We start from the raw sequence: 13121 nt of genomic DNA, 5'->3' as shown, positions 1-13121 counted from the left end.
TTACCATGAAAACTGTCTGGAGCCTGTTGAAAGGACCTCCCGACCTCCCAATGTGACTCAACGCAACCACAGTTTTCTTTCCAGCATTCATCTGTTGACATGTAAGACATCTGTTACACACTGCTACATCATACACACGAAACTTAGGGGCCCATTAGGATGCCAGGTGGAGGCACCACCACGGTGCTGGCGGAAAATGCCATTTTCCGCACGCCAGCAGCAGTCCTCACGCCCGCCATATTAGTATGGGCTAACATAGCCCATTTCCCGTCTGCCGTGGTGCGACGTGAACTGCCATAAAAATGTGCCCGTCACAGCGGATGTGCGAGCCAATAGAGACCCACTGTCGTGCGGAATGATGACCTGACCGCCACACAAATCAGGATGCCCCAACAGCCAGTCACACCACAGCGGAGAAACCGCCCAACCAAATATGGCAGAAGCACGACAGTGGAGCACGAAACCCGATTCCTGGTCCCCTCCACCCGGTCCCGACTGCAATGGATCCAGTTCTACATGCCTTCCCAGTGTCGTACATGATACACTACCAGCAAGTTATGCACTGTCGCGGACGTTGCCACAGGTATGCCACCACACAACTTCGCACACAACCACAACACACAACTCCAGGGCTGATATACAGTTCCTGTCCACACCAGACGCCCTGTTGGGGACAGGAACACATCCACAAGTGTACCCACGTATGTCATACCTGTTACTAAATCACCCCTCCGCATCCAGGTGACCCATCAACTGCAATATCAATGCAATGTCCCGGTCACGTCACCGCAGCGGTGAAGATGCGGGAAAACATGCGCACAATGTAGAAGGCAGGACCAGTGCCAGGCATGGGCAGTCCACAAAGATTATAGGGCCACACCTTCACCCTCCACACACTAGGCCCCCCACACCCATTAAAGGACATGTTATTTGCTCCTCCTGTGCTCCCCCATGCACAATAACCAGCCAGGTGAACCCACACCCTGCACCACACACCAAACAACCAGGGAGACAGTCTCAGCAGGCGGGCTGCAGAGGAACACACAGCTCATAAGATCAGGACCAGGGCAGGCCTCACACCACACCCACACTACACTCATGTCAAGCAAACTGAGTCCAATCACAAAATGAACACTCACAATGAATATGAACAATCACTCAACTAGACACACCCCGCACTGACACACATACACAGATCAGATGTCAGCAGCAATGGAGGACAAGAAATGGGCAAAGCCAAAGTGAGGTGGACACTAATGGGAAGCCAAGGAGCTAGCCACAAAGCATGCATACATCACATGCAAGAGAAGGAACATATAACAACGCCCTTAGCCCATCAAATCACACATAGCTGGCACAGTGAGTGAAATTATACCACAGTCACCTCTGTACAACAACTCAGGGAGACGGAAAGGCAACCCATGCATAGGCACAGGGAAGTCAAACAGTGATCAGCCACACATCTGTATCCAACAACTTGACATGTGTATGTCATCAGCACAACACACAGGGCCCATTGTCATACTCCATGACTGTCAAACACAAGTTGGATACTTCACAAATACCCCACCCCCACCCACCCTCACCCACCTCACACCTGCAACACTCAACACCAGTGTCAAACACACAGAATGGTGCCAATAATGTCCTGTGAATACACTGACAAACAATCACACTCCCTAGGGGGCATCCACAAACATCACACACACAGACTCAAGGATGCCCGAACCAATGCTGGCACCAAAACAACAGACAAACAAAAATCTCACTAACAACATAGAAGTACAACAAGCCCAGACCTGTACAGTAAAGCAGTGGAAAGGCAATGGGAGCCCAGAAAGAACAGGAGTACACAACATCATCACTCAGGAACAATGCACAGACACCATACCCCAACACAGACAAGAAGTGCATCATCTCAAAACAATCATGGATACAAACTAGGAGCAATGGGCCAATAAAAAAACACAGACATACCACACCACCCATCAAGCCAACATGGTGTAATAGTGTACCACATGCTTGCACATGCACAATCCTGACAAGTGACAGGTCAAATGTAAGATGAGAAAACACCAAGGTGCACTCAACGATCCCAGGAACATGAATAGCCCTACGTGCAGGTGACAGACACACAAGTAATGCACACTACACTTGCAACACACATCTGAATGTATCACAATGCACAAAAAAGTCACACACAATGACATGCAAATAAAACATCACACACAGAGCATCTGTCAGCTGTAAGAGACAACACAGGCCAAACACTGCACACATCCACATCAAACACACAACAGATGCACATGCCAATCCATCACATTGCAAACACAGCTGTACATCAGGGGATGCACACCAGGCAATTACAAGGCAACATACACTCACAGCACTACATGCACAACAAGCAGTGTGTGCACACCAAACATACCAGTTCCACACAGATCTGAGTGCCACACCATGAACCCCCACAACACAAATCACCAAAGCACACAGACAACATCACACACAGGAAGGGAAGAAGTACCTCAGCAAACACACATACAGCTCACCCATCACCCACAGATGCACAAGTCTGGGACACCCAGGTGAAAACAGCATGACCAGAGGACTGTGCAACACAAACAGTTGAACTGCATATGAGCAACCATGACTGCAAAACAGTACAAGAAAATCACATATTACCAATTGGGAAACTGCCCTGAGTGGCACATTGGTCCTGTGCACAGATCAGCACCACAAAGCATAGTATAACAAATCAAGTGGTGGGGAGGCACACACACTGGCAACCCAAGGGGACAGCTGACATGAGAGTGAAGTGGTGTCTACATCAGTAGTGGACATGGCAGGAGTGCACAACACACAAACAGATGGAGTGATCACTCACAATGGGCAGGCATCAGAAGCACAGATAGGTGATGGTATGACTCCACATCACACATGCCATACTGATACAAAAATGTCCAATTGACAGAAATGCATGGGAAAACACACCCACAATGTCAGTGTAAATGAGCATGTGTGCACAGTGAGCACTAACAGCATCACAACGCATGGCTGATCAACAAAACACAACACTGACTTGGCAGTCACACATTTTGCATACTCACAATTGGCAATAACAAGTAGGTGTCAACCACAAGTGCAAGGACACAGTCACACACTGTACAGGGCACAACATACAACTCCCACATGTGCACACAAGCACAGGGATGACCAATAAAACTAACACGCACACAATTCCTGGTTGACACATGGGTGCAATTGCCATTGCAGGGGCACACACACATCGACTCTACTGACAAAGTCACCCCCTCCACACTGCACACTTCATGACCACTTAAGTGCACACATTTTAATTTTCCCATGTGACTAGGATGACTATCCATCACAAGATGACCATACACCAACACTGGGGAAGGGGCAAACACAGCAAAGAACAGCAAGGCCAGTGGCCAGTCCAAAGTGCAGAGTTGGTACCTGAGATCCTGCACAGGGAAGGGGCAAACACAGCAAAGAACAGCAAGGCCAGTGGCCACTCCAAAGGGCTAAGCAGGCACATGTATGCATGAGAGGCTGCACAGGGATTGTGTGAGACTGTACACTGCCATGGTCAGCAACACAGTCAGGGGGATAACAATGGGTAGTCCAGACACCGCTGTGGGAGTGACAGGTGTGGGAGGGGACTTGGCCTCAGACTGGACCTGGGAGAGAGAGGAACAGCTGAGGTAGGGGCATCAGTGGCTTTGGCAGCCGGAGGGCTGCTTGGACCAGGTGGCGTGGTGGCACGTGAAGGTGGAGTCATACTGCCGTGAGACACAGTCTGTGATGGAGAATGTGGAGGGGTGCCTTTCCACTTCTTGGGGAGTCGAAATAGTAGTTTGGTCTTGGGAGGAATGGTAGTTGGAGCAGCCACAACAGGCACACTCTCCACCAAAGCTGCACCAGGTGCAGCTGGTGGCCCTCCCTCCGGGGACCTGCTGGATCCGGAGGTACGCTTGGCTTGGCCTTGCCTTTTCTCCTCCATCACCTGTTGACCAGGTGAACCTCTTACACTGACCTCCTTCCCCTGCTTCACAGGGGTCAGGATGGGAGTTGAGGCTGTGGGTGAATCTGCCTTAGCGGGCTTTTTCTGTGGACCCGTAGCAGGCACCAGCTTCACAGTAGGAACAGAGACTGACTGCTTTTCTTTGCAAGACGCTTTTAGGACAGGAGAGTCCTTGGCTGGGGATGCCTCTGAGGCATGTGAGCCTGATGCCTGCTTCTTGGCTTTATGCCCCTGAGTGTCGCCTGAATGGCTTTTGCCTTTGCGCTCTGGGGTGGCTTTGGTTTTCTATGGGGATGGTGTCTGCGCTCCGGCCCGCTTGGGCTGCTGCTGTTGTGTGCTGCGTGTGCTGTATCTTGAGCCTGAGGTCTGTAGTGTGTGGTCACTGTCATCAGATGTAGCCACTGGGGCTGGAGCTGGACTCTGAGACTGTGACAGCTGAATGGCTGCCGTCACTGTGGAGGCCAAAGACTGGACATTCTGGTGTAGCCCACCCACACCTGAATGAATGCCCTCCATGAAGGCAACTATCTGTGCCAAGTTTTTGTCGTGTTCTAGGAAGGTATCGACGAGAATTGTCTGACCCAGACACAGCTGGCGCAAAAGGTCCATAGCCTCAACACTGAAGACAGCAGGGGAGACAGGGGCAGGGGCAGCGGTGCCTGGGGTGAAGGACACTCTTCCCTTCTTACTGATGCGAGCACGTGCAGCACTAGTGGAAGTAGCTGGGAGGGTGGGCACTGGACGCTGTGTGGTGGAAGAGGAGGCAGAGTTACCGCTCTCTGTGCCTGCCAACATAGATGTGTCACCACTGGCATCAGATGACGTGGAGGTTGGTGTCTCTAGCTGTGAATCCTCAAGCAGACTCCTGTCCCCCTCCGAGGCGCTGGTCACATCAGTGTCAGTGTGCTCGGGTATAGCAGTCGTGCTTGATGCCTCACCACTGGTGTCCGTCCCCTATCCTTCTGTGCCCACGGTAGATGCTGCAAGAGACAGAGTCATTGGGTCAGTTCAGTGGCATTAACACAACATATGCAAGCAAAGCACTAAACAAGATGAAGATATCCCCATGTTGCACACCACCCTGGGCAGTAACATTGTGCAACCTCAATTCAAAACTCGAATTTTGCGTGTCATCATGCAAACTTGGCATAAATGACCCATGTGATGACCACACAGCCATATAGCCTGCCCGTGGCTCTTTATAACCAGACATACAGATCCTGTTGTGTGTCGATTTAGATTCCGTATATAGGTTTCATGATTTATGCCCTTATATAGGTACATTCCACGTTGCACTTATTTAGGCATAGAAATCCATCCCTTATTAGGAATTGTCCATACAAACCAAATACAGGTATGGTCACCTACATCCGTCCATCCATGTCACAACACGTTATTGGAACACCAGACTCTTAAGCCTTTAGGAATTCCCCTTGCTTGATTATTGATTTCTTCAAGAACTCATTTATTATACATGAACATCTATCCCCTAGGGGTTCATTCATGACGTTCTGTTGCCCGACTCTTACGTCAATACAGGCATTCCTAAACACCTTCAAGGTATAAATATACCCGTGCTTGCCCTGGCAAACCACGGTTCGCGGTTCCCGGACGATTCAATCCAACCAGACTACGCGGCTCACCACGGCAAGTTCTGAAGGAGATCGAGTTCCAGCCTGATGCACTGACCAGACGCTGTCATCCTCCTCGCAGAGAATCCAGCTCTAGTGCTTCTGACTCTCCTTGCTGGGTGTTAGAATATCGAGTCCCGGAAAGAGATTCCAACCTCACACATTCTAAAGGTATGGAGCAGACTAGAACCTAGAGGGACTTTTGGCAACTCTTCGCTAAACGGATGTCTGATGATATAACGCATTCTATTACAATGCGGTATGTTACATTGCAGTCCTGACAACGCAAGTCGTTACATCGACTTGCGCTGGAGGGTGCTGGACTTAGGGACAGTGTGAATTACTATTCCAACTCCAGTCTACGTACAGTAGGGAAGGTGTTGGAATAGTAATTTACACTATTCCTTAGCCTAGAGCGCCCTCCAGTGCAAGTTGATATAATGACTTGCGTGGTCAAATCTGCAATGTAACATACCGCATTGTAATTGATGCGTGGTAAAAAATGTTTTCCTGGCTAAACTAAAATATAGCTGGCTATACTTTAGAAACGGCACCTACTTCAAAGCTCGCACTACACTTAGGTTTGGTACATTGGGGTTGAAGAATTTAGAAGCATCAGATGAGTATCACATTTTAGCTTATGTTATTTATGTATTTTGATTAATATATGTCATAGCTTCAAACCATGCTATTGCAGTATTATTTTATCTTACTGCTATCTTCATACATATTGTACTTCGCAGCCTGTCTTATAATTGTAGCAATTCATATCTCTTGCATGAGAAATAAGACTGTTCAATAAACCCTTTTATTGAAACGCCCGTCTCTATATTTCTGTGCAACTCTGTAGAAATGGTTCTAAGATTGTTCCGACTCTAAAGGAAACAAAGCTGTCATGTTTATGCGGTTGTCAGAGACTAATCCCTTCTTGTATATTCGAGAAGTTTCTAGTGACCTCTGAGTTAGATGGCACACACAAGTAATTAAGTTTAATATACTCGATAGAGACATACTGACCTCAGTCCTATGTCAAATCTATAGTGTATGTTATTCAAATGTGCAGAGCCTATCAGGGATATAAGAACTACACTACATGGTGCCCAAAGGTTTGGTAAGGCACTAATTTAACGCTAGATACTGAGGTAACTCAGTTGTGCTTTTCTCAGAGACCCTCTACACAAAAAACTCCATAAGACGTCTGGAGTGGGTAGGGATAATATCCGCCAAAGCTGAGTAGGAATAAAATCCTCTGTATTAGCTGTTTGGTTTGTTCAACGTTGAAGGATACAGTGTTCCAAAATATTGTGCACCATATCTTTGTTTCCTTGAAGCTTGCTCTGAATTTTCATTAAACAATGACCGAGAACGGTGATGAGGTCGACGTGAACGTTACAGCTGCGGCTGACCTTACAGGACTTATTGAAGTCATGAAGACGAGGTGGGTGTAATACCCATCCCACCAAATTTAAGGAAAGCCATCACTCTAAAACTTATAAAACATGGCCTAACACCAAGAGGTGGTAGAGCAGTTTTTGTAATAGAGGCACATGAATATCACCAGACAGAGGTATTCTATTCCTGGGTTATATTTCCAGTAGTAAATCCAGTAACAAAAATATTTCACTTCAACAAAGAAGATGATCCTCCTGAGGAATACATTCCTTTCGAGGATGTTGAAATTTCACTCACATACCAGGAGCATAAGCTCTGGTTTAAAGGCGCCCTAAAACATGTAATACAAATTACCATGCTTGGTCCACTAGGTAGACCAGGAATAATTTGGCCGATTTTGGCCAGTTATAATCCCGATCCAGAGTTGAAGCAATGTCAGTCAAGGAATTATTAAATCAAATACAAAAATTAATTGAATTACACAGTTGAAACCTGTAAAGCCACAACTGTCTGAAAGTCCTGATAAGGTCTTTCCCAAAAACACTCTGACCTCTTCTAAAAAAAAGTGGGAAAATAGTAAACAGCATTCTAAAGAGAAGCGTTCTCATCCCCGGGGTAAGTCTCCTCAAAAGGAGCCCTCTGAAAGGAGTTACAACCTCAGGAATAGGGATAATATGAGAAAACCTGACAGATATCAAGATAATGATACACGTTCCTCTAGTACCTTTCAGATATCGTCACAGACATCCGAAAGAAGAGGACGGTCAGAAAACAAGGAAGAATGCGTGAAGTCCAAAGACGATCAGCACGTTCAGAAAAACAAAGCAAGGACAGTGCAGCAGAAGTTACAATAGCTCGTCAGAACCTGAAGGGACTTCAGGAGACAGTGGACTTGAATGAAGACATACAACTTGAAACTCTAGACACCAGGGTTAGTTCTCCAAATAGGTTATATGAAATAACACTCCGGATGGAGGAAGACATACCAAGAAAAATGAAAATACTCTTTTGGGAGCATCTTTCGAAGGGTTATGATATACTTCTAGCAGAACAAGACTGGCCACCAGAATTTGTCAGGGAATGCCCACATGGCGAGGATATAATTATGCCAGCCTTCTTCAACCATGTTCCAGTACATTTAAAATATACTTATGCCAGGAAATGGGCAGTGGCCCAAGCCCTAGCATTATATAAAAATCATGTAGGATGGAATGAGGACTCGCCTCTCGGTAAAATCCATTAAAAAAACAACCTACTGCACAAAGGCAGTACCCAGCTAAGCAAGAAGCTAAAAAACAGGTCAGGGAGATCTTAGATCAACTTGAATACCAAGGGGTGATTGAAACATGCACCTCATCAATGAACAATTCTTTGTTTCCTGTTTCCAAACCAGACAATACATATCGTCTAGTTTTGGATTACAGACACCTAAACTCTTGTTGCAAAACATTTGCAGTCCAAAATGAACACAGTACAGCATTAATGAATAACATTGTGCGTAAAAAATATAAAACCACATTAGACATTTCTAACGGTTTCTTTTGTCAAAATATTGTACCTGAAAGTAGATATTTGACCGCTTTCTCAATAATGGGGACCCAGCATCAATTTTATCGACTCCCCCAGGGGTTCAATAACAGCCCGGGGTTATTCTCTGCAAGGGTAACAGAGTTACTAAAAACTTACGATGACGAGGCATTGTCATATGTCGATGATATGTATCTGACAGACGATGACCTGGATAGGCACTTGAACAGGGTGAGCACCATTATACTGGGATTCACCTCTGAGGGTTATAAATTCAACTTTAAAAAGTCACGAATTGCCCATCTTAACGTCCTTTTTCTAGGATATGAATTATCAAGTGAAGGCAAAAGCCTGGCAGCCAACTTTTTAGAAAAGTGTGCGCTGCTCCAACCTCCAAAAATTCTGAAAAACGTACAGTCGCTTCTAGGTTTCCTGAATTTTGGAAGAACTTACATTTTAAATTACGCAGAGAGGGTTAAACCTCTTTATGAACTAATCAAACCTGATTTTAAAATCACACATTGGACACAAATACACACAGAAATTTTGCGTTCACTTCAAACAAATATGTTAGCAACGAAACATTTGCAAACACGCGTAAACGTACGCAATTAAGTGATCCAAATCATTCCGGGTCAATGCGGATTTACCTACTTAACTTTTTAACAAAGGTGAAAAAGTACTAATTGCATACAAATCACACTTGTATACACAAGCAGAAATGAAATTCACTTCTACAGAAAAGATTCTGACAGCAGTTCAAACCGCTGTAGAAAGAGCCCTAGCACAGGGGAAATACATTATGGTGGTGACTCCTGTACCAGCCCTAGAGGCAGTTACAAAAGCTAGCATTCCGAATTCAAAAGCGTTACATCCACGATGGATACAATGAGTTAATTCTCTTGCTGCCACTGATGAATATGTTTTTGATCCTTATTTGAAAACACAAGCATTCCTGCAATACGAACATGAATGTCCTCTGCCTACTGAAATTCTCCCTCTTGACCAGTATGAGTTTATAATTTATACTGACGGTTCTGCACAACCCGCTACGGGGGGTAAACAAGCTTACAGTGCAGTATGTGCGATCGTTAAAGGTCGCATGCGAGATGGCAAATTCAGACCAATGGTCATGAAAACGCAATCTCTGGGAGATTGTACAGCTCAGCGAGCTGGACTACAAGCATTTAAGATGGCACTTGAAAATACGGATCGAGAATTCCCCACACTCATAGTGTGCGATTCTTTTTATTGTGTACAATCTTACAATTAATATTTACAGAATTGGCTTCAAAATAGTTTCAAGGATGCAAAATACGGCACAATCACGCATAAAACGCTTTGGGAACAAGTAGTTCAGTTGCGAAACGGACTACAAAACACTCATGTGATACACACGTTGAGTCATCAACGTAATGGCGTTCACGTTGAAGGGAATTCATTGGCTGATGAAGCCGCAAAAGGGGCTGTGCAAACGGCTTCAATTATTCGTTAAAAAAGGTAAATAGACAGCGAAATAATGCTGGCTGTCAATGCTTCAAGCAAAAGCAGCAGTGCAGCGTTACCAAAAAAGTTTCCACTCAAATACTCATATATACTTGATGCGAACAATGTTCAGTTTGCTCGAATCTCTGGAGTGGGGGATAGAGTAATTCCAAGCATGGAACATAGATCAGGACTAATCCTAGCAGCGCATGAAGGGATCGCCTGTGCTCATACAGGTGTTTCCGCCACAGTATCGTTATTAAAACAGAGATACTGGTGGCCCGGCATTAGGAAACAAACCCAAAAGTATTTTTTTGACTGTGAAATATGCCAAAAGATGAAAGTCTCTACTGTGAAACGTCCTGCGCAGACGCCCCTGTTAATTTCAGATAAACCATTAGCCTGTGTTTACCTGGACCACTGCGGTCGCTTACAGAGGGATGGCATCTATAAATATATCATGGTCGCAGTGGATTTGTGTTCAAGGTTCCTATGGATGTGGCCTCAGCGCTCGGCTGACGCTCGAACTGTTAGAAAGATTAGTGAATCTTTATTGGCACATACGCAATAGGCACGCTACATTCTGACCAGGGCCCTGCATTTAGCTCTAGGGCAGGGGCGGCCTTAGGCATGTGCAAGCTGTGCACCTGCACAGGGCCACCAAACCCCAGGGGCCACCACGAGGAATCAGATACAATACATATTCGTGGCGGCCCCTGGTAGGGATTTGGCGCATGAACGACTGAGGCGTGCTAAATCCAATGTGATGCACGCTGAATGGTTGTTCTTATACTCTTTTCCTTTCTAACCCAGTCTCGTCTTTGTGTGGGGTCGGCCTTGTTTCAGGCTCTTCTGGTAGGTCTTGTGCTTGTTTAGAACTTTTTTTCCAGGAGAATTGAGCTTGTTTTAATAGTCCAGATCTGGCACCTCCGGAGGCTCGCATGCGCGCGCATGCGCAGTGCCCGCGAGTCCTGCAGCGAAGGGGTTACAGAAGCACCACGCATCACTGGCGGCAGGAGGGGTGGCAGCACCCATGCCCGGCGTGCAGCGAGCAGCACCGAGACCGGCCGAGGCCATGCACCGGCGCGCCTAGAGACCCTGGGCAAGAAAGGCCGCCTTGTAGAGGATAGCATGCCAGTGTGCAACCTTTGGTGCCAGCTGCGAGGTGAGCAGCCCGAGGGTCAGGGCATGGGGAGGGGGAGTGAGGAGGTCAGCGTGTGCCACTGCAGAGTGAACCCGAGGGAAGGTGAGTCATTGGACGAGGGTGTGGGGAGCCCTGGGGAGGAGGGCAGATCAGGCGTAGGAATGTATCACAGCCCGTGGGGGTGAGGAGCCGGGGGCGTGGGGAAGGTTGCGTGAGGATGTTATTGTAGATGGTGTGTGCTTTGGGTCTGGGTGGAGGTAAGACATGTGAGGTGGCGAGCTGGAGGTATTCTGGTGGTCATGGGAAGGGAGGGCATGATGAATCATGAGAGAGAGCCTCTCTCTCACGATTCATCTCTGAGAGGGCGCGGGTCGGAGAGGTGGTCACCGTGCGCCAGGGGTAGGGAGTGGTACAGATCGGCGCTGTATGTTGAGGGAAGAGTGAGTCAGGAGTGCAGGGGCGGTGTTTACTTGTAGCTGAGGGGAGGCATGGTGACTTTTGGAGGTTTAACTTGGGAGGCACGGTCGTATTGGGGGGAAGAGGAGAGCAGGGTACGAGGTGTTAGATGTAATGTTAAGGATTCATTCAAATGATTACAATTACTTATCAACAATCATGAAAACAGAGTATGAAGCTGATACTTGTGATCTAATGAGTGGATCTGCCTGCACAAATCTTTTAAAACATCGAGTGTTTGAATGTACTTGGCATTTGGTTATGTCTGTTTATATGGTGTTGAGGCAGACATGAAATGCAAGCACCTATGGATGGACGCCTGGAATAGGATGGCAGTGCCTACCCATGTTAACTCAATCTAATGCCCTTTTGCAGAGACCTTGGTAGGAGACTGGCTTTTTGATAATTTCTTTAATTACATTCTAGTGCTTGTCATGTGACTAGCAGAGAAAACTAGTTTAACTAGTCCTCAGTTTGCAATTGGTGAAGCAGCCTTCTCTGTCCATACTAGGGGCATAGTTACCATTGGTTCAGCAAGTACAGTGGTACTGAGACCCAAAACCCTCAGGGGCCCATTGAACCCTGATAATTGCTATATTTTACTTCCTGAGCAGCAGCCAAAGGGGCCATTTTCCTTGCTTATGCCACGGCCCATGGGGTCGTTGGTACGCTGTGCTAGTGATTCGTACGTCTGCTTGAAAGTTGTCTCCTGACTGGATGTTCCTTGCACATTAATTTTGCTTCAGTGAACCTCTAGTGCCTTTTCATAGCCTTAGGACTCACTGTAATTAATCCTTGTTTAATAGGTGCTCTGAAAGCGAGCAGAACTGGTTGCTGGAATATGGCACTATACAAGAAACCTTAATTAAATATATTGTATTTTGTCTTTTGACAATGTGGTAAAGTGGACGAGTCTTTGGTTACCTGTAGGCTGTCTTCAGGATCAGTTAGTGATGTACTGAGACAGGTCTCTGTGTGCCATGATTTCAAGGTAGCTTACTCTCTTCCTGCTAAGGTCACTTCCCAAATAGATCATGAACTATTCTCCAGGCTCTACTGTTCTCAGTGGACTGAGAAAACAGACCTTGTATGCCAAGTCACATGATCTACCCTAAAGTTTTATAACACTCTTCAAATAAACCTTCCATATGTGGCTAGTCTTCATAATGTGTCATACATGTAGTGGGAAGGTTAATTACTATCAATCAGTCAGGGTTTGTAAAGCTCAGCTGCTTCACACATAAGGGTTTCCAGGCGGTGTGGGATTCATGCTGCTGGATCATGCTGCTTGTTGGTTGAACAGCGAGGTCTTGTGGTCCTTCCTGAACTGCTGGAGCGATGGTGAGGCTCTAAGGTGCAGGGGGAGGGTTTTCAGGTCTTCACTGCCAGGTGGGAGAAGTAGCGGCCTCCACTGTTTTATCAGCGGCTGCATTGGGTAGCT

This window comes from Triturus cristatus, chromosome 7 (assembly GCF_964204655.1).
Source record: "Triturus cristatus chromosome 7, aTriCri1.1, whole genome shotgun sequence".
In the NCBI taxonomy this organism is placed as follows: domain Eukaryota; kingdom Metazoa; phylum Chordata; class Amphibia; order Caudata; family Salamandridae; genus Triturus; species Triturus cristatus.
Note: the sequence above shows the minus strand (reverse complement) of the source record.